An 18,990-nucleotide genomic window follows, 5' to 3' on the forward strand; every position below is an offset into this window, starting at 1 on the left:
TGGTTGCAGGGGGTTAGAGCAGGTCCCCCTGCTGGATGGGGAGATGGCAGCTGGGCTGGCCCTGGGCCCTCAGGGCTGAAGGGCAGAAGCAGGGTGGCAGTAAAGTAGCACAGGGAGGAACAGAGTAGATGTTAGTTGGGAGCTGGGGGACAGAGGGTAAGGGGAAAGGGGGAATCCTTGAGGAGGGGTCAGGACCTGAGAGTGGGGGGAGCTGGAGGCATGGAAGGTCCCAGGAATCAGGGACTGACAGGAACAGGTTCCTACACCCCCCCACTGGATAGAAGCTGCAGAAGCCAGAGCAGCAGCCCTGGCTTGCCTAGGCCAAGGGCCCTGAGTGAGTCCCACTGAGGATGAGGAAAAGGAGGAGGGGGTTGAGGAGGAGGAGGAGGAAGAGGAGGAGGAGGAGGAGGAAGAGGAGGAGGAAGAAGAGGAGGAGGAGGAGGCGGAGGAGGAGGAGGAGGAGGGGCAGGAGGGCAGCTGTCAGTAGGCAACGGGATTAATAGAGGCCTCCATTACGGAGGCATGTGTCCAGGCAGGCACCCACCAACCCTCAGGGGCAGCTCAAGGCACCCAGGGACTTGGGTTGGGTATCTCTGGGGCGGGGACTGTCAGTCAGTCAGCAAGACTGTGTGTCAGTGCACATGGTGGGACAGGGGCCTGGCGGACCTTGGTCCCCCGCCCTGGACTGTCAGATGCCAGCCCCATGCCCAGACACACACCAATCTGCCCATAGCCCCTTGGCCCGGCCGACCAGCACCGGCTTTGGCCTGGGGCTCTGGCTCTGGTGGCTGGCCACCACCCCTCAGGTCAAGTTCAGCGTGGGGGTCATGGCTTCTGGTCAACCGGATGGGCGGGGTCCCCGTGGCCTAGCAACCACAGGAGCCCTCTGTGATGTCCTAGCCCCTGGCAATCTGTGCTGGCCACACGAGCACTGGGCAGCACATCTGCCCTGCCACTAGGTCAGGCAACAGCGCCCAGACGCCTGGGCCCTGGCAGAGGGAAGGAAGGATGGGAAGACAGTGCTGACCAACGAGGGACCTCAGGGCTGGCAGCCAAGAGAAGACAGGTGCAGGTGCGCACGGGATCCAGGGAGCCCAGGCCAGAGCTGCCTGCATGCCTGCCTGCCTTCCTGGATGTCTGTATGCTGCCTTTGTCCAGGTAGGTTTCTCAGGTCCCCTCCAATCCTGTCCTCTCCTGTCCTCTCCTGTCCTCACCATCCTCTCCCCCCTCCTCTCCTCCGCACTTTGCTTCTATCCTTTGTCTGTCCTCTCTTCCAGGTGCCCTGCTCACAAGCTCCAGCACTTGTGTTGGTTCTCCAGTGACAGCTGTTCACAACCCCTTCCACCCCCTGCCTGCCCCTAATGTGACCCAGCTCACAGGGTCTCCGGCTCACCCCACCCAAACCCACACGCCCCAACACATTCCCTGGTTCAGCCCCTCTGCCCTATTCAGCCAAACTGGCCCCTTTGCAACCTACCTATGCATCGTTGTTTCTCCTCACCATTCAAGGAGAGATCACCTTTTGTACTGAGCTTGGTTTACTGGTGGATGGATGGATGGATGGATGGATGAATGGATGGATAGATGTATGGGTGGATGGATGGATGGATGGACAGGTAATGGATCGTTTTTATAGAGGCAGAGTACCATATAGGGGTACTGGAGTCCGCTGGTGTCAGATCCTTAGTCAATGTCAAATGTAAAACATTAATTCATCAATAACAAAAATGAATAAGCACCTAAATAAATAAATAAATAAATAAATATAAAAACTGGGTTAAAAAATACATGGCGCCTTTGCCTTTCTGCATATGGAATGCTGTGAGGATCTTAACAAGGAAAGCATTGTCCTGAGTAGCCCATTTGAAGTCGTGGAATATTTCCTTTTCCTTTTCCTTTTTTTACTTTCTATTTTCTTGATTATTCACTGGAATAAATAGACAGGAATTGAGAGTGAAGGGAGGTAGAGAGAGTTTGAGACACAGAGCCAGAGAACTGCAGCACTTCCGCACCACTTGTAAAGATTTCCCCTGGCAGGTGGGAACCAGGGTTTGAAGCCCAGTCCTCCTGCATTGTAACATGAGGGCTTAACTGGGAGTGGCACCACCTGGTACCCATGATGGGACACTTTTTTTTAGCAATGAAAAGAAATTCTCGTGGCAAGGTAATAAATAAATGAAGAAGTAAATAAAAGTGCATTTACATTAACTCAGTGGAAACACACAGGGACATATACGTCTCTGTTACCTGGATTACTTCTTCATGTATGGATTGATTGCCTCAATGGGTTTTTGCCACAGCTGAGTGCCTACGCCATGAATAATCTACAGCTCCTGCACTCCATTTGTTCCCCTTTTGCTGCCCTTGTTGCTTGGTCACTGTGGTGGTTATTGTTTTTGTTGTTGTTGTTGTTACTGACCTTGCATCTGACAGACACAAAAGGAGAGAGCAGAGGAAATACAGGGTGGGAGAGAAAGATAGAGCTCCTAAAGACCTGCTTCACCCCCTGTAAAGCGACTCCCCTGCAGGTGGCAGTCTGGGGGCCAGACCCCAAATCCTTCCACCTGTCCCCTCTATTCGTGAGCGCCACAAGCCCTTAACCCTCTGACATACCGCCAAACCTCCCTGGATTTACTTTTGAAGGCAGTATCGCCTGCCTCGTTTTGATTCCTCATTATCCTGAGGGTCAGTCCTGGAGACAGTGTCATGACACGACACACGGAGATCTCTGTTATCAGAGAGCACCTGGAACAGCAGCTGGGGCTCTAGTGCCAGGGCAGGAGCAACTTCCCATCCACCCTCCACGGAGTCCTCCTGCCTGCATTTTGGTCCTTTTACCTCCAAAAAAGATTTTTCCCTTTTTTCACTTTGAAACAGGCAGCAGACAGGTTACCCAGGCAGGGGAAAAAAAATAAAAAGCCTTTTTTTTTTTTTTTTTAACGAAGTGAATGACCATCTTTTTGCAAGTGTAGGTTTTGAACCTGAAAACTCTGTCTCTCTGTCTCTTAGTCTACAGAAAGAGCCAATAGCCCAGCCAGATCTCACGCTCAGATGGGGTGTTTTTGCCAGTCAAAGGTCTGCACAGAGCACTAGGGATTGGGCGGCCTGAGACCCAAATGTTACATTGTAGATGGACTGTTTGCAGTTCTTGCTCCCCAGGACATTGGACTGTCTCAACTCCCTCCCCTATAGCATGAAAAAAAGACTCTTGACAACCTTGGAGCAACTGGAGTGGGGGCGAGGGGAGCTGTTTGCATGTCTGCACTGCTCCTGCCCAGGTGTCTGTGGGGGTCCGTGGCAGAGGCTGTAAGGGGGCTAGGGGGCAGAAGGAGACTGTTTGAGAGGCAGGCTGCAGGCAGGGGAGCCCAGGAGTGTGTGCATGGCTGTGTGTGTGGGTGTGGTTGCAGGGGGTTAGGGCAGGTCCCCCTGCTGGATGGGGAGATGGCAGCTGGGCTGGCCCTGGGCCCTCAGGGCTGAAGGGCAGAAGCAGGGTGGCAATAAAGTAGCGCAGGGAGGAACAGAGTAGATGTTAGTTGGGAGCTGGGGGACAGAGGGTAAGGGGAAAGGGGGCATCCTTGAGGAGGGGTCAGGACCTGAGAGTGGGGGGAGCTGGAGGCATGGAAGGTCCCAGGAATCAGGGACTGACAGGAAGAGGTTCCTACACCCCCCCACTGGATAGAAGCTGCAGAAGCCAGAGCAGCAGCCCTGGCTTGCCTAGGCCAAGGGCCCTGAGTGAGTCCCTCTGAGGATGAGGAAAACGAGGAGGGGGTGGAGGAGGAGGAGGAGGAAGAGGAGTAGGAGGAGGAAGAGGAGGAGGAAGAAGAGGAGGAGGAGGAGGCGGAGGAGGAGGAGGAGGAGGGGCAGGAGGGCAGCTGTCAGTAGGCAACGGGATTAATAGAGGCCTCCATTACGGAGGCATGTGTCCAGGCAGGCACCCACCAACCCTCAGGGGCATCTCAAGGCACCCATGGACTTGGTGTGGGTATCTCTGGGGCGGGGACTGTCAGTCAGCAAGACTGTGTGTCAGTGCACCTGGTGGGAGAGGGGCCTGGCGGACCTTGGTCCCCCGCCCTGGACTGTCAGATGCCAGCCCCATGCCCAGACACACACCAATCTGCCCACAGCCCCTTGTCCCGGCCGACCAGCACCTGCTTTGGCCTGGGGCTCTGGCTCTGGTGGCTGGCCACCGCCCCTCAGGTCAAGTTCAGCGTGGGGGTCATGGCTGCTGGTCAACTGGATGGGCGGGGTCCCCGTGGCCTAGCAACCACAGGAGCCCTCTGTGATGTCCTAGCCCCTGGCAATCTGTGCTGGCCACACGAGCACTGGGCAGCCCAACTGCCCTGCCACTAGGTCAGGCAACAGCGCCCAGACGCCTGGGCCCTGGCAGAGGGACGGAAGGATGGGAAGACAGTGCTGACCGACGAGGGACCTCAGGGCTGGCAGCCAAGAGAAGACAGGTGCAGGTGCGCACGGGATCCAGGGAGCCCAGGCCAGAGCTGCCTGCATGCCTGCCTGCCTTCCTGGATGTCTGTATGCTGCCTTTGTCCAGGTAGGTTTCTCAGGTCCCCTCCAATCCTGTCCTCTCCTGTCCTCACCATCCTGTCCCCCCTCCTCTCCTCCGCACTTTGATTCTCTCCTTTGTCTGTCCTCTCTTCCAGGTGCCCTGCTCACCAGCTCCAGCACTTGTGATGGTTCTCCAGTGACAGCTGTTCACAACCCCTTCCACCACCTGCCTGCCCCTAATGTGACCCAGCTCACAGGGTCTCCGGCTCACCCCACCCAAACCCACACGCCCCAACACATTCCCTGGTTCAGCCCCTCTGCCCTATTCAGCCAAACTGGCCCCTTTGCAACCTACCTATGCATCTTTGTTTCTCCTCACCATTCAAGGAGAGATCACCTTTTGTACTGAGCTTGGTTTACTGGTGGATGGATGGATGGATGGATGGATGAATGGATGGATAGATGTATGGGTGGATGGATGGATGGATGGACAGGTCAATGGATCGGTTTTATAGAGGCAGAGTACCATATAGGGGTACTGGAGTCCGCTGGTGTCAGAACCTTAGTCAATGTCAAATGTAAAACATTAATTCATCAATAACAAAAATGAATAAGCACCTAAATAAATAAATAAATAAATAAATATAAAAACTGGGTTAAAAATACATGGCGTCTTTGCCTTTCTGCATATGGAATGCTGTGAGGATCTTAACAAGGAAAGCATTGTCCTGAGTAGCCCATTTGAAGTCGTGGAATATTTCCTTTTCCTTTTCCTTTTTTTACTTTCTATTTTCTTGATTATTCACTGGAAAAAATAGACAGGAATTGAGAGTGAAGGGAGGTAGAGAGAGTTTGAGACACAGAGAGAGACAACTGCAGCACTTCCGCACCACTTGTAAAGATTTCCCCTGGCAGGTGGGAACCAGGGTGTTGAAGCCCAGTCCTCCTGCATTGTAACATGAGGGCTTAACTGGGAGTGGCACCACCTGGTACCCATGATGGGACACTTTTTTTTAGCAATGAAAAGAAATTCTCGTGGCAAGGTAATAAATAAATGAAGAAGTAAATAAAAGTGCATTTACATTAACTCAGTGGAAACACACAGGGACATATACGTCTCTGTTACCTGTATTACTTCTTCATGTATGGATTGATTGCCTCAATGGGTTTTTGCCACAGCTGAGTGCCTACGCCATGAATAATCTACAGCTCCTGCACTCCATTTGTTCCCCTTTTGCTGCCCTTGTTGCTTGGTCACTGTGGTGGTTATTGTTTTTGTTGTTGTTGTTGTTACTGACCTTGCATCTGACAGACACAAAAGGAGAGAGCAGAGGAAATACAGGGTGGGAGAGAAAGATAGAGCTCCTAAAGACCTGCTTCACCCCCTGTAAAGCGACTCCCCTGCAGGTGGCAGTCTGGGGGCCAGACCCCAAATCCTTCCACCTGTCCCCTCTATTAGTGAGCGCCACAAGCCCTAACCCTCTGACATACCGCCAAACCTCCCTGGATTTACTTTTGAAGGCAGTATCGCCTGCCTCGTTTTGATTCCTCATTATCCTGAGGGTCAGTCCTGGAGACAGTGTCATGACACGACACACGGATATCTCTGTTATCAGAGAGCACCTGGAACAGCAGCTGGGGCTCTAGTGCCAGGGCAGGAGCAACTTCCCATCCACCCTCCACGGAGTCCACCTGCCTGCATTTTGGTCCTTTTCCCTCCAAAAAAGATTTTTCCCTTTTTTCACTTTGAAACAGGCAGCAGACAGGTTACCCAGGCAGGGGAAAAAAATAAAAAGCCTTTTTTTTTTTTTTTTTTACCGATGTGAATGACCATCTTCTGGCAAGTGTAGGTTTTGAACCTGAAAACTCTGTCTCTCTGTCTCTTAGTCTACAGAAAGAGCCACTAGCCCAGCCAGATCTCACGCTCAGATGGGGTGTTTTTGCCAGTCAAAGGTCTGCACAGAGCACTAGGGATTGGGCGGCCTGAGACCCAAATGTTACATTGTAGATGGACTGTTTGCAGTTCTTGCTCCCCAGGACATTGGACTGTCTCAACTCCCTCCCCTATAGCATGAAAAAAAGACTCTTGACAACCTTGGAGCAACTGGAGTGGGGGCGAGGGGAGCTGTTTGCATGTCTGCACTGCTCCTGCCCAGGTGTCTGTGGGGGTCCGTGGCAGAGGCTGTAAGGGGGCTAGGGGGCAGAAGGAGACTGTTTGAGAGGCAGGCTGCAGGCATGGGAGCCCAGGAGTGTGTGCATGGCTGTGTGTGTGGGTGTGGTTGCAGGGGGTTAGGGCAGGTCCCCCTGCTGGATGGGGAGATGGCAGCTGGGCTGGCCCTGGGCCCTCAGGGCTGAAGGGCAGAAGCAGGGTGGGAGTAAAGTAGCGCAGGGAGGAACAGAGTAGATGTTAGTTGGGAGCTGGGGGACAGAGGGTAAGGGGAAAGGGGGCATCCTTGAGGAGGGGTCAGGACCTGAGAGTGGGGGGAGCTGGAGGCATGGAAGGTCCCAGGAATCAGGGACTGACAGGAACAGGTTCCTACACCCCCCCACTGGATAGAAGCTGCAGAAGCCAGAGCAGCAGCCCTGGCTTGCCTAGGCCAAGGGCCCTGAGTGAGTCCCTCTGAGGATGAGGAAAAGGAGGAGGGGGTGGAGGAGGAGGAGGAGGAAGAGGAGGAGGAGGAGGAGGAAGAAGGAGGAGGAGGAGGAGGCGGAGGAGGAGGAGGAGGAGGGGCAGGAGGGCAGATGTCAGTAGGCAACGGGATTAATAGAGGCCTCCATTAAGGAGGCATGTGTCCAGGCAGGCACCCACCAACCCTCAGGGGCAGCTCAAGGCACCCAGGGACTTGGTGTGGGTATCTCTGGGGCGGGGACTGTCAGTCAGTCAGCAAGACTGTGTGTCAGTGCACCTGGTGGGAGAGGGGCCTGGCGGACCTTGGTCCCCCGCCCTGGACTGTCAGATGCCAGCCCCATGCCCAGACACACACCAATCTGCCCACAGCCCCTTGGCCCGGCCGACCAGCACCTGCTTTGGCCTGGGGCTCTGGCTCTGGTGGCTGGCCACCGCCCCTCAGGTCAAGTTCAGCGTGGGGGTCATGGCTGCTGGTCAACTGGATGGGCGGGGTCCCCGTGGCCTAGCAACCACAGGAGCCCTCTGTGATGTCCTAGCCCCTGGCAATCTGTGCTGGCCACACGAGCACTGGGCAGCCCAACTGCCCTGCCACTAGGTCAGGCAACAGCGCCCAGACGCCTGGGCCCTGGCAGAGGGACGGAAGGATGGGAAGACAGTGCTGACCGACGAGGGACCTCAGGGCTGGCAGCCAAGAGAAGACAGGTGCAGGTGCGCACGGGATCCAGGGAGCCCAGGCCACAGCTGCCTGCATGCCTGCCTGCCTTCCTGGATGTCTGTATGCTGCCTTTGTCCAGGTAGGTTTCTCAGGTCCCCTCCAATCCTGTCCTCTCCTGTCCTCTCCTGTCCTCACCATCCTGTCCCCCCTCCTCTCCTCCGCACTTTGCTTCTCTCCTTTGTCTGTCCTCTCTTCCAGGTGCCCTGCTCACCAGCTCCAGCACTTGTGATGGTTCTCCAGTGACAGCTGTTCACAACCCCTTCCACCACCTGCCTGCCCCTAATGTGACCCAGCTCACAGGGTCTCCGGCTCACCCCACCCAAACCCACACGCCCCAACACATTCCCTGGTTCAGCCCCTCTGCCCTATTCAGCCAAACTGGCCCCTTTGCAACCTACCTATGCATCGTTGTTTCTCCTCACCATTCAAGGAGAGATCACCTTTTGTACTGAGCTTGGTTTACTGGTGGATGGATGGATGGATGGATGGATGAATGGATGGATAGATGTATGGGTGGATGGATGGATGGATGGACAGGTCAATGGATCGGTTTTATAGAGGCAGAGTACCATATAGGGGTACTGGAGTCCGCTGGTGTCAGATCCTTAGTCAATGTCAAATGTAAAACATTAATTCATCAATAACAAAAATGAATAAGCACCTAAATAAATAAATAAATATAAAAACTGGGTTAAAAAATACATGGCGTCTTTGCCTTTCTGCATATGGAATGCTGTGAGGATCTTAACAAGGAAAGCATTGTCCTGAGTAGCCCATTTGAAGTCGTGGAATATTTCCTTTTCCTTTTCCTTTTTTTACTTTCTATTTTCTTGATTATTCACTGGAAAAAATAGACAGGAATTGAGAGTGAAGGGAGGTAGAGAGAGTTTGAGACACAGAGAGAGACAACTGAAGCACTTCCGCACCACTTGTAAAGATTTCCCCTGGCAGGTGGGAACCAGGGTTTGAAGCCCAGTCCTCCTGCATTGTAACATGAGGGCTTAACTGGGAGTGGCACCACCTGGTACCCATGATGGGACACTTTTTTTTAGCAATGAAAAGAAATTCTCGTGGCAAGGTAATAAATAAATGAAGAAGTAAATAAAAGTGCATTTACATTAACTCTGTGGAAACACACAGGGACATATACGTCTCTGTTACCTGTGTTACTTCTTCATGTATGGATTGATTGCCTCAATGGGTTATTGCCACAGCTGAGTGCCTACGCCATGAATAATCTACAGCTCCTGCACTCCATTTGTTCCCCTTTTTCTGCCCTTGTTGCTTGGTCACTGTGGTGGTTATTGTTTTTGTTGTTGTTGTTGTTACTGACCTTGCATCTGACAGACACAAAAGGAGAGAGCAGAGGAAATACAGGGTGGGAGAGAAAGATAGAGCTCCTAAAGACCTGCTTCACCCCCTGTAAAGCGACTCCCCTGCAGGTGGCGGTCTGGGGGCCAGACCCCAAATCCTTCCACCTGTCCCCTCTATTCGTGAGCGCCACAAGCCCTTAACCCTCTGACATACCGCCAAAACTCCCTGGATTTACTTTTGAAGGCAGTATCGCCTGCCTCATTTTGATTCCTCATTATCCTGAGGGTCAGTCCTGGAGACAGTGTCATGACACGACACACGGAGATCTCTGTTATCAGAGAGCACCTGGAACAGCAGCTGGGGCTCTAGTGCCAGGGCAGGAGCAACTTCCCATCCACCCTCCACGGAGTCCACCTGCCTGCATTTTGGTCCTTTTCCCTCCAAAAAAGATTTTTCCCTTTTTTCACTTTGAAACAGGCAGCAGACAGGTTACCCAGGCAGGGGAAAAAAAAAATAAAAAGCCTTTTTTTTTTTTTTTTTTTTTTTTACCGAAGTGAATGACCATCTTCTGGCAAGTGTAGGTTTTGAACCTGAAAACTCTGTCTCTCTGTCTCTTAGTCTACAGAAAGAGGCACTAGCCCATCCATATCTCACGCTCAGATGGGGTGTTTTTGCCAGTCAAAGGTCTGCACAGCGCACTAGGGATTGGGCGGCCTGAGACCCAAATGTTACATTGTAGATGGACTGTTTGCAGTTCTTGCTCCCCAGGACATTGGACTGTCTCAACTCCCTCCCCTACAGCATGAAAAAAAGACTCTTGACAACCTTGGAGCAACTGGAGTGGGGGCGAGGGGAGCTGTTTGCATGTCTGCACTGCTCCTGCCCAGGTGTCTGTGGGGTCCGTGGCAGAGGCTGTAAGGGGGCTAGGGAGCAAAAGGAGACTGTTTGAGAGGCAGGCTGCAGGCAGGGGAGCCCAGGAGTGTGTGCATGGCTGTGTGTGGGTGTGGTTGCAGGGGGTTAGGGCAGGTCCCCCTGCTGGATGGTGAGATGGCAGCTGGGCTGGCCCTGGGCCCTCAGGGCTGAAGGGCAGAAGCAGGGTTGCAGTAAAGTAGCGCAGGGAGGAACAGAGTAGATGTTAGTTGGGAGCTGGGGGACAGAGGGTAAGGGGAAAGGGGGCATCCTTGAGGAGGGGTCAGGACCTGAGAGTGGGGGGAGCTGGAGGCATGGAAGGTCCCAGGAATCAGGGACTGACAGGAACAGGTTCCTACACCTCCCCACTGGATAGAAGCTGCAGAAGCCAGAGCAGCAGCCCTGGCTTGCCTAGGCCAAGGGCTCTGAGTGAGTCCCTCTGAGGATGAAGAAAAGGAGGAGGGGGTGGAGGAGGAGGAGGAGGAGGAAGAGGAGGAGGAGGAGGAGGAGGAGGAGGAAGTGGAGGAGGAAGAAGAGGAGGAGGAGGAGGCAGAGGAGGAGGAGGAGGAGGGGCAGGAGGGCAGCTGTCAGTAGGCAACGGGATTAATAGAGGCCTCCATTAAGGAGGCATGTGTCCAGGCAGGCACCCACCAACCCTCAGGGGCAGCTCAAGGCACCCAGGGACTTGGTGTGGGTATCTCTGGGGCGGGGACTGTCAGTCAGTCAGCAAGACTGTGTGTCAGTGCACCTGGTGGGAGAGGGGCCTGGCGGACCTTGGTCCCCCGCCCTGGACTGTCAGATGCCAGCCCCATGCCCAGACACACACCAATCTGCCCACAGCCCCTTGGCTCGGCCGACCAGCACCTGCTTTGGCCTGGGGCTCTGGCTCTGGTGGCTGGCCACCGCCCCTCAGGTCAAGTTCAGCATGGGGGTCATGGCTGCTGGTCAACTGGATGGGCGGGGTCCCCGTGGCCTAGCAACCACAGGAGCCCTCTGTGATGTCCTAGCCCCTGGCAATCTGTGCTGGCCACACGAGCACTGGGCAGCCCAACTGCCCTGCCACTAGGTCAGGCAACAGCGCCCAGACGCCTGGGCCCTGGCAGAGGGACGGAAGGATGGGAAGACAGTGCTGACCGACGAGGGACCTCAGGGCTGGCAGCCAAGAGAAGACAGGTGCAGGTGCGCACGGGATCCAGGGAGCCCAGGCCAGAGCTGCCTGCATGCCTGCCTGCCTTCCTGGATGTCTGTATGCTGCCTTTGTCCAGGTAGGTTTCTCAGGTCCCCTCCAATCCTGTCCTCTTCTGTCCTCTCCTGTCCTCACCATCCTCTCCCCCCTCCTCTCCTCCGCACTTTGCTTCTCTCCTTTGTCTGTCCTCTCTTCCAGGTGCCCTGCTCACCAGCTCCAGCACTTGTGATGGTTCTCCAGTGACAGCTGTTCACAACCCCTTCCACCCCCTGCCTGCCCCTAATGTGACCCAGCTCACAGGGTCTCCGGCTCACCCCACCCAAACCCACACGCCCCAACACATTCCCTGGTTCAGCCCCTCTGCCCTATTCAGCCAAACTGGCCCCTTTACAACCTACCTATGCATCGTTGTTTCACCTCACCATTCAAGGAGAGATCACCTTTTGTACTGAACTTGGTTTACTGGTGGATGGATGGATGTATGGATGAATGGATGGATAGATGGATGGGTAGATGGATGGATGGATGGACAGGTCTATGGATCGGTTTTATAGAGGCAGAGTACCATATAGGGGTACTGGAGTCCACTGGTGTCAGATCCTTAGTCAATGTCAAATGTAAAACATTAATTCATCAATAACAAAAATGAATAAGCACCTAAATAAATAAATAAATAAATATAAAAACTGGTTTAAAAAATACACGGAATCTTTGCCTTTCTGCATATGGAATGCTGTGAGGATCTTAACAAGGAAAGCATTGTCCTGAGTAGCCCATTTGAAGTCGTGGAATATTTCCTTTTCCTTTTCCTTTTTTTACTTTCTATTTTCTTGATTATTCACTGGAAAAAATAGACAGGAATTGAGAGTGAAGGGAGGTAGAGAGAGTTTGAGACACAGAGAGAGACAACTGCAGCACTTCCGCACCACTTGTAAAGATTTCCCCTGGCAGGTGGGAACCAGGGTGTTGAAGCCCAGTCCTCCTGCATTGTAACATGAGGGCTTAACTGGGAGTGGCACCACCTGGTACCCATGATGGGACACTTTTTTTTAGCAATGAAAAGAAATTCTCGTGGCAAGGTAATAAATAAATGAAGAAGTAAATAAAAGTGCATTTACATTAACTCAGTGGAAACACACAGGGACATTTACGTCACTGTTACGTGTATTACTTCTTCCTGTATGGATTGATTGCCTCAAGGGGTTATTGCCACAGCTGAGTGCCTACGCCACGAATAATCTACAGCTCCTGCACTCCATTTGTTCCCCTTTTGATGCCCTTGTTGCTTGGTCACTGTGGTGGTTATTGTTTTTGTTGTTGTTGTTGTTACTGACCTTGCATCTGACAGACACAAAAGGAGAGAGCAGAGGAAATACAGGGTGGGAGAGAAAGATAGAGCTCCTAAAGACCTGCTTCACCCCCTGTAAAGCGACTCCCCTGCAGGTGGCGGTCTGGGGCCCAGACCCCAAATCCTTCCACCTGTCCCCTCTATTCGTGAGTGCCACAAGCCCTTAACCCTCTGACATACCGCCAAACCTCCCTGGATTTACTTTTGAAGGCAGTATCGCCTGCCTCGTTTTGATTCCTCATTATCCTGAGGGTCAGTCCTGGAGACAGTGTCATGACACGACACACGGAGATCTCTGTTATCAGAGAGCACCTGGAACAGCAGCTGGGGCTCTAGTGCCAGGGCAGGAGCAACTTCCCATCCACCCTCCATGGAGTCCACCTGCCTGCATTTTGGTCCTTTTCCCTCCAAAAAAGATTTTTCCCTTTTTTCACTTGGAAACAGGCAGCAGACAGGTTACCCAGGCAGGGGAAAAAAAAATAAAAAGCCTTTTTTTTTTTACCGAAGTGAATGACCATCTTCTGGCAAGTGTAGGTTTTGAACCAGAAAACTCTGTCTCTCTGTCTCTTAGTCTACAGAAAGAGCCACCTGCCCAGCCAGATCTCACGCTCAGATGGGGTCTTTTTGCCAGTCAAAGGTCTGCACAGAGCACTAGGGATTGGGCGGCCTGAGACCCAAATGTTACATTGTAGATGGACTGTTTGCAGTTCTTGCTACTCAGGACATTGGACTGTCTCAACTCCCTCCCCTACAGCATGAAAAAAAGACTCTTGACAACCTTGGAGCAACTGGAGTGGGGGCGAGGGGAGCTATTTGCATGTCTGCACTGCTCCTGCCCAGGTGTCTGTGGGGGTCCGTGGCAGAGGCTGTAAGGGGGCTAGGGGGCAGAAGGAGACTGTTTGAGAGGCAGGCTGCATGCAGGGGAGCCCAGGAGTGTGTGCATGGCTGTGTGTGTGGGTGTGGTTGCAGGGGGTTAGGGCAGGTCCCCCTGCTGGATGGTGAGATGGCAGCTGGGCTGGCCCTGGGCCCTCAGGGCTGAAGGGCAGAAGCAGGGTGGCAGTAAAGTAGCGCATGGAGGAACAGAGTAGATGTTAGTTGGGAACTGGGGGACAGAGGGTAAGGGGAAAGGGGGCATCCTTGAGGAGGTGTCAGGACCTGAGAGTGGGGGGAGCTGGAGGCATGGAAGGTCCCAGGAATCAGGGACTGACAGGAACAGGTTCCTACACCCCCCCACTGGATAGAAGCTGCAGAAGCCAGAGCAGCAGCCCTGGCTTGCCTAGGCCAAGGGCCCTGAGTGAGTCCCTCTGAGGATGAGGAAAAGGAGGAGGGGGTGGAGGAGGAGGAGGAGGAGGAAGAGGAGGAGGAGGAGGAGGAAGAGGAGGAGGAAGAAGAGGAGGAGGAGGAGGCGGAGGAGGAGGAGGAGGAGGGGCAGGAGGGCAGCTGTCAGTAGGCAACGGGATAAATAGAGGCCTCCATTACGGAGGCATGTGTCCAGGCAGGCACCCACCAACCCTCAGGGGCAGCTCAAGGCACCCAGGGAATTGGTGTGGGTATCTCTGGGGCGGGGACTGTCAGTCAGTCAGCAAGACTGTGTGTCAGTGCACCTGGTGGGAGAGGGGCCTGGCGGACCTTGGTCCCCCGCCCTGGGCTGTCAGATGCCAGCCCCATGCCCAGACACACACCAATCTGCCCACAGCCCCTTGGCCCGGCCGACCAGCACCTGCTTTGGCCTTGGGCTCTGGCTCTGGTGGCTGGCCACCGCCCCTCAGGTCAAGTTCAGCGTGGGGGTCATGGCTGCTGGTCAACTGGATGGGCGGGGTCCCCGTGGCCTAGCAACCACAGGAGCCCTCTGTGATGTCCTAGCCCCTGGCAATCTGTGCTGGCCACACGAGCACTGGGCAGCCCAACTGCCCTGCCACTAGGTCAGGCAACAGCGCCCAGACGCCTGGGCCCTGGCAGAGGGATGGAAGGATGGGAAGACAGTGCTGACCGACGAGGGACCTCAGGGCTGGCAGCCAAGAGAAGACAGGTGCAGGTGCGCACGGGATCCAGGGAGCCCAGGCCAGAGCTGCCTGCATGCCTGCCTGCCTTCCTGGATGTCTGTATGCTGCCTTTGTCCAGGTAGGTTTCTCAGGTCCCCTCCAATCCTGTCCTCTCCTGTCCTCTCCTGTCCTCACCATCCTCTCCCCCCTCCTCTCCTCCGCACTTTGCTTCTCTCCTTTGTCTGTCCTCTCTTCCAGGTGCCCTGCTCACCAGCTCCAGCACTTGTGATGGTTCTCCAGTGACAGCTGTTCACAACCCCTTCCACCCCCTGCCTGCCCCTAATGTGACCCAGCTCACAGGGTCTCCGGCTCACCCAACCCAAACCCACACGTCCCAACACATTCCCTGGTTCAGCCCCTCTGCCCTATTCAGCCAAACTGGCCCCTTTGCAACCTACCTATGCATCGTTGTTTCTCCTCACCATTCAAGGAGAGATCACCTTTTGTACTGAACTTGGTTTACTGGTGGATGGATGGATGGATGGATGTATGGATGGATGGATGGATGAATGGATGGATAGATGTATGGGTGGATGGATGGATGGATTGACAGGTCAATGGATCGGTTTTATAGAGGCAGAGTACCATATAGGGGTACTGGAGTCCGCTGGTGTCAGATCCTTAGTCAATGTCAAATGTAAAACATTAATTCATCAATAACAAAAATGAATAAGCACCTAAATAAATAAATAAATAAATACAAAAACTGGGTTAAAAAATACATGGCGTCTTTGCCTTTCTGCATATGGAATGCTGTGAGGATCTTAACAAGGAAAGCATTGTCCTGAGTAGCCCATTTGAAGTCGTGGAATATTTCCTTTTCCTTTTCCTTTTTTTACTTTCTATTTTCTTGATTATTCACTGGAAAAAATTGACAGGAATTGAGAGTGAAGGGAGGTAGAGAGAGTTTGAGACACAGAGAGAGACAACTGCAGCACTTCCGCACCACTTGTAAAGATTTCCCCTGGCAGGTGGGAACCAGGGTGTTGAAGCCCAGTCCTCCTGCATTGTGACATGAGGGCTTAACTGGGAGTGGCACCACCTGGTACCCATGATGGGACACTTTTTTTTAGCAATGAAAAGAAATTCTCGTGGCAAGGTAATAAATAAATGAAGAAGTAAATAAAAGTGCATTTACATTAACTCAGTGGAAACACACAGGGACATATACGTCTCTGTTACGTGTATTACTTCTTCCTGTATGGATTGATTGCCTCAAGGGGTTATTGCCACAGCTGAGTGCCTATGCCACGAATAATCTACAGCTCCTGCACTCCATTTGTTCCCCTTTTGCTGCCCTTGTTGCTTGGTCACTGTGGTGGTTATTGTTTTTGTTGTTGTTGTTGTTACTGACCTTGCATCTGACAGACACAAAAGGAGAGAGCAGAGGAAAACAGGGTGGGAGAGAAAGATAGAGCTCCTAAAGACCTCCTTCACCCCCTGTAAAGCGACTCCCCTGCAGGTGGCGGTCTGGGGGCCAGACCCCAAATCCTTCCACCTGTCCCCTCTATTCGTGAGCGCCACAAGCCCTTAACCCTCTGACATACCGCCAAACCTCCCTGGATTTACTTTTGAAGGCAGTATCGCCTGCCTCGTTTTGATTCCTCATTATCCTGAGGGTCAGTCCTGGAGACAGTGTCATGACACGACACACGGAGATCTCTGTTATCAGAGGGCACCTGGAACAGCAGCTGGGGCTCTAGTGCCAGGGCAGGAGCAACTTCCCATCCACCCTCCACGGAGTCCACCTGCCTGCATTTTGGTCCTTTTCCCTCCAAAAAAGATTTTTCCCTTTTTTCACTTTGAAACAGGCAGCAGACAGGTTACCCAGGCAGGGGAAAAAAAAAATAAAAAGCCTTTTTTTTTTTTTTTTTTTTTTTTTTTTTTATACCGAAGTGAATGACCATCTTCTGGCAAGTGTAGGTTTTGAACCTGAAAACTCTGTCTCTCTGTCTCTTAGTCTACAGAAAGAGCCACAAGCCCAGCCAGATCTCACGCTCAGATGGGGTGTTTTTGCCAGTCAAAGGTCTGCACAGAGCACTAGGGATTGGGCGGCCTGAGACCCAAATGTTACATTGTAGATGGACTGTTTGCAGTTCTTGCTCCTCAGGACATTGGACTGTCTCAACTCCCTCCCCTACAGCATGAAAAAAAGTCTCTTGACAACCTTGGAGCAACTGGAGTGGGGGCGAGGGGAGCTGTTTGCATGTCTGCACTGCTCCTGCCCAGGTGTCTGTGGGGGTCCGTGGCAGAGGCTGTAAGGGGGCTAGGGGGCAGAAGGAGACTGTTTGAGAGGCAGGCTGCAGGCAGGGGAGCCCAGGAGTGTGTGCATGGCTGTGTGTGTGGGTGTGGTTGCAGGGGGTTAGGGCAGGTCCCCCTGCTGGATGGTGAGATGGCAGCTGGGCTGGCCCTGGGCCCTCAGGGCTGAAGGGCAGAAGCAGGGTGGCAGTAAAGTAGCGCAGGAAGGAACAGAGTAGATGTTAGTTGGGAGCTGGGGGACAGAGGGTAAGGGGAAAGGGGGCATCCTTTAGGAGGGGTCAGGACCTGAGAGTGGGGGGAGCTGGAGGCATGGAAGGTCCCAGTAATCAGGGACTGACAGGAACAGGTTCCTACACCCCCCCCACTGGATAGAAGCTGCAGAAGCCAGAGCAGCAGCCCTGGCTTGCCTAGGCCAAGGGCCCTGAGTGAGTCCCTCTGAGGATGAGGAAAAGGACGAGGGGGTGGAGGAGGAGGAGGAGGAGGAATAGGAGGAGGAGGAGGAGGAAGAGGAGGAGGAAGAAGAGGAGGAGGAGGAGGCGCAGGAGGAGGAGGAGGAGGGGCAGGAGGGCAGCTGTCAGTAGGCAACGGGATTAATAGAGGCCTCCATTACGGAGGCATGTGTCCAGGCAGGCACCCACCAACCCTCAGGGGCAGCTCAAGGCACCCAGGGACTTGGTGTGGGTATCTCTGGGGCGAGGACTGTCAGTCAGTCAGCAAGACTGTGTGTCAGTGCACCTGGTGGGAGAGGGGCCTGGCGGAACTTGGTCCCCCGCCCTGGACTGTCAGATGCCAGCCCCATGCCCAGACACACACCAATCTGCCCACAGCCCCTTGGCCCGGCCGACCAGCACCGGCTTTGGCCTGGGGCTCTGGCTCTGGTGGCTGGCCACCGCCCCTCAGGTCAAGTTCAGCGTGGGGGTCATGGCTGCTGGTCAACTGGATGGGCGGGGTCCCCGTGGCCTAGCAACCACAGGAGCCCTCTGTGATGTCCTAGCCCCTGGCAATCTGTGCTGGCCACACGAGCACTGGGCAGCCCAACTGCCCTGCCACTAGGTCAGGCAACAGCGCCCAGACGCCTGGGCCCTGGCAGAGGGACGGAAGGATGGGAAGACAGTGCTGACCGACGAGGGACCTCAGGGCTGGCAGCCAAGAGAAGACAGGTGCAGGTGCGCACGGGATCCAGGGAGCCCAGGCCAGAGCTGCCTGAATGCCTGCCTGCCTTCCTGGATGTCTGTATGCTGCCTTTGTCCAGGTAGGTTTCTCAGGTCCCCTCCAATCCTGTCCTCTCCTGTCCTCTCCTGTCCTCACCATCCTTTCCCCCCTCCTCTCCTCCGCACTTTGCTTCTCTCCTTTGTCTGTCCTCTCTTCCAGGTGCCCTGCTCACCAGCTCCAGCACTTGTGATGGTTCTCCAGTGACAGCTGTTCACAACCCCTTCCACCCCCTGCCTGCCCCTAATGTGACCCAGCTCACAGGGTCTCCGGCTCACCCCACCCAAACCCACACGCCCCAACACATTCCCTGGTTCAGCCCCTCTGCCCTATTCAGCCAAACTGGCCCCTTTGCAACCTACCTATGCATAGTTGTTTCTCCTCACCATTCAAGGAGAGATCACCTTTTGTACTGAGCTTGGTTTACTGGTGGATGGATGGATGGATGGATGGATGGCTGAATGGATGGATAGATGTATGGGTGGATGGATGGATGGCTGGACAGGTCAATGGATCGGTTTTATAGAGGCAGAGTACCATATAGGGGTACTGGAGTCCGCTGGTGTCAGCTCCTTAGTCAATGTCAAATGTAAAACATTAATTCATCAATAACAAAAATGAATAAGCACCTAAATAAATAAATAAATAAATATAAAAACTGGGTTAAAAATACATGGCCTCTTTGCCTTTCTGCATATGGAATGCTGTGAGGATCTTAACAAGGAAAGCATTGTCCTGAGTAGCCCATTTGAAGTCGTGGAATATTTCCTTTTCCTTTTCCTTTTTTTACTTTCTATTTTCTTGATTATTCACTGGAAAAAATAGACAGGAATTGAGAGTGAAGGGAGGTAGAGAGAGTTTGAGACACAGAGAGAG

Source organism: Erinaceus europaeus, assembly GCF_950295315.1.
Source record: "Erinaceus europaeus chromosome 6 unlocalized genomic scaffold, mEriEur2.1 SUPER_6_unloc_12, whole genome shotgun sequence".
NCBI classification, from domain to species: Eukaryota; Metazoa; Chordata; class Mammalia; order Eulipotyphla; family Erinaceidae; genus Erinaceus; species Erinaceus europaeus.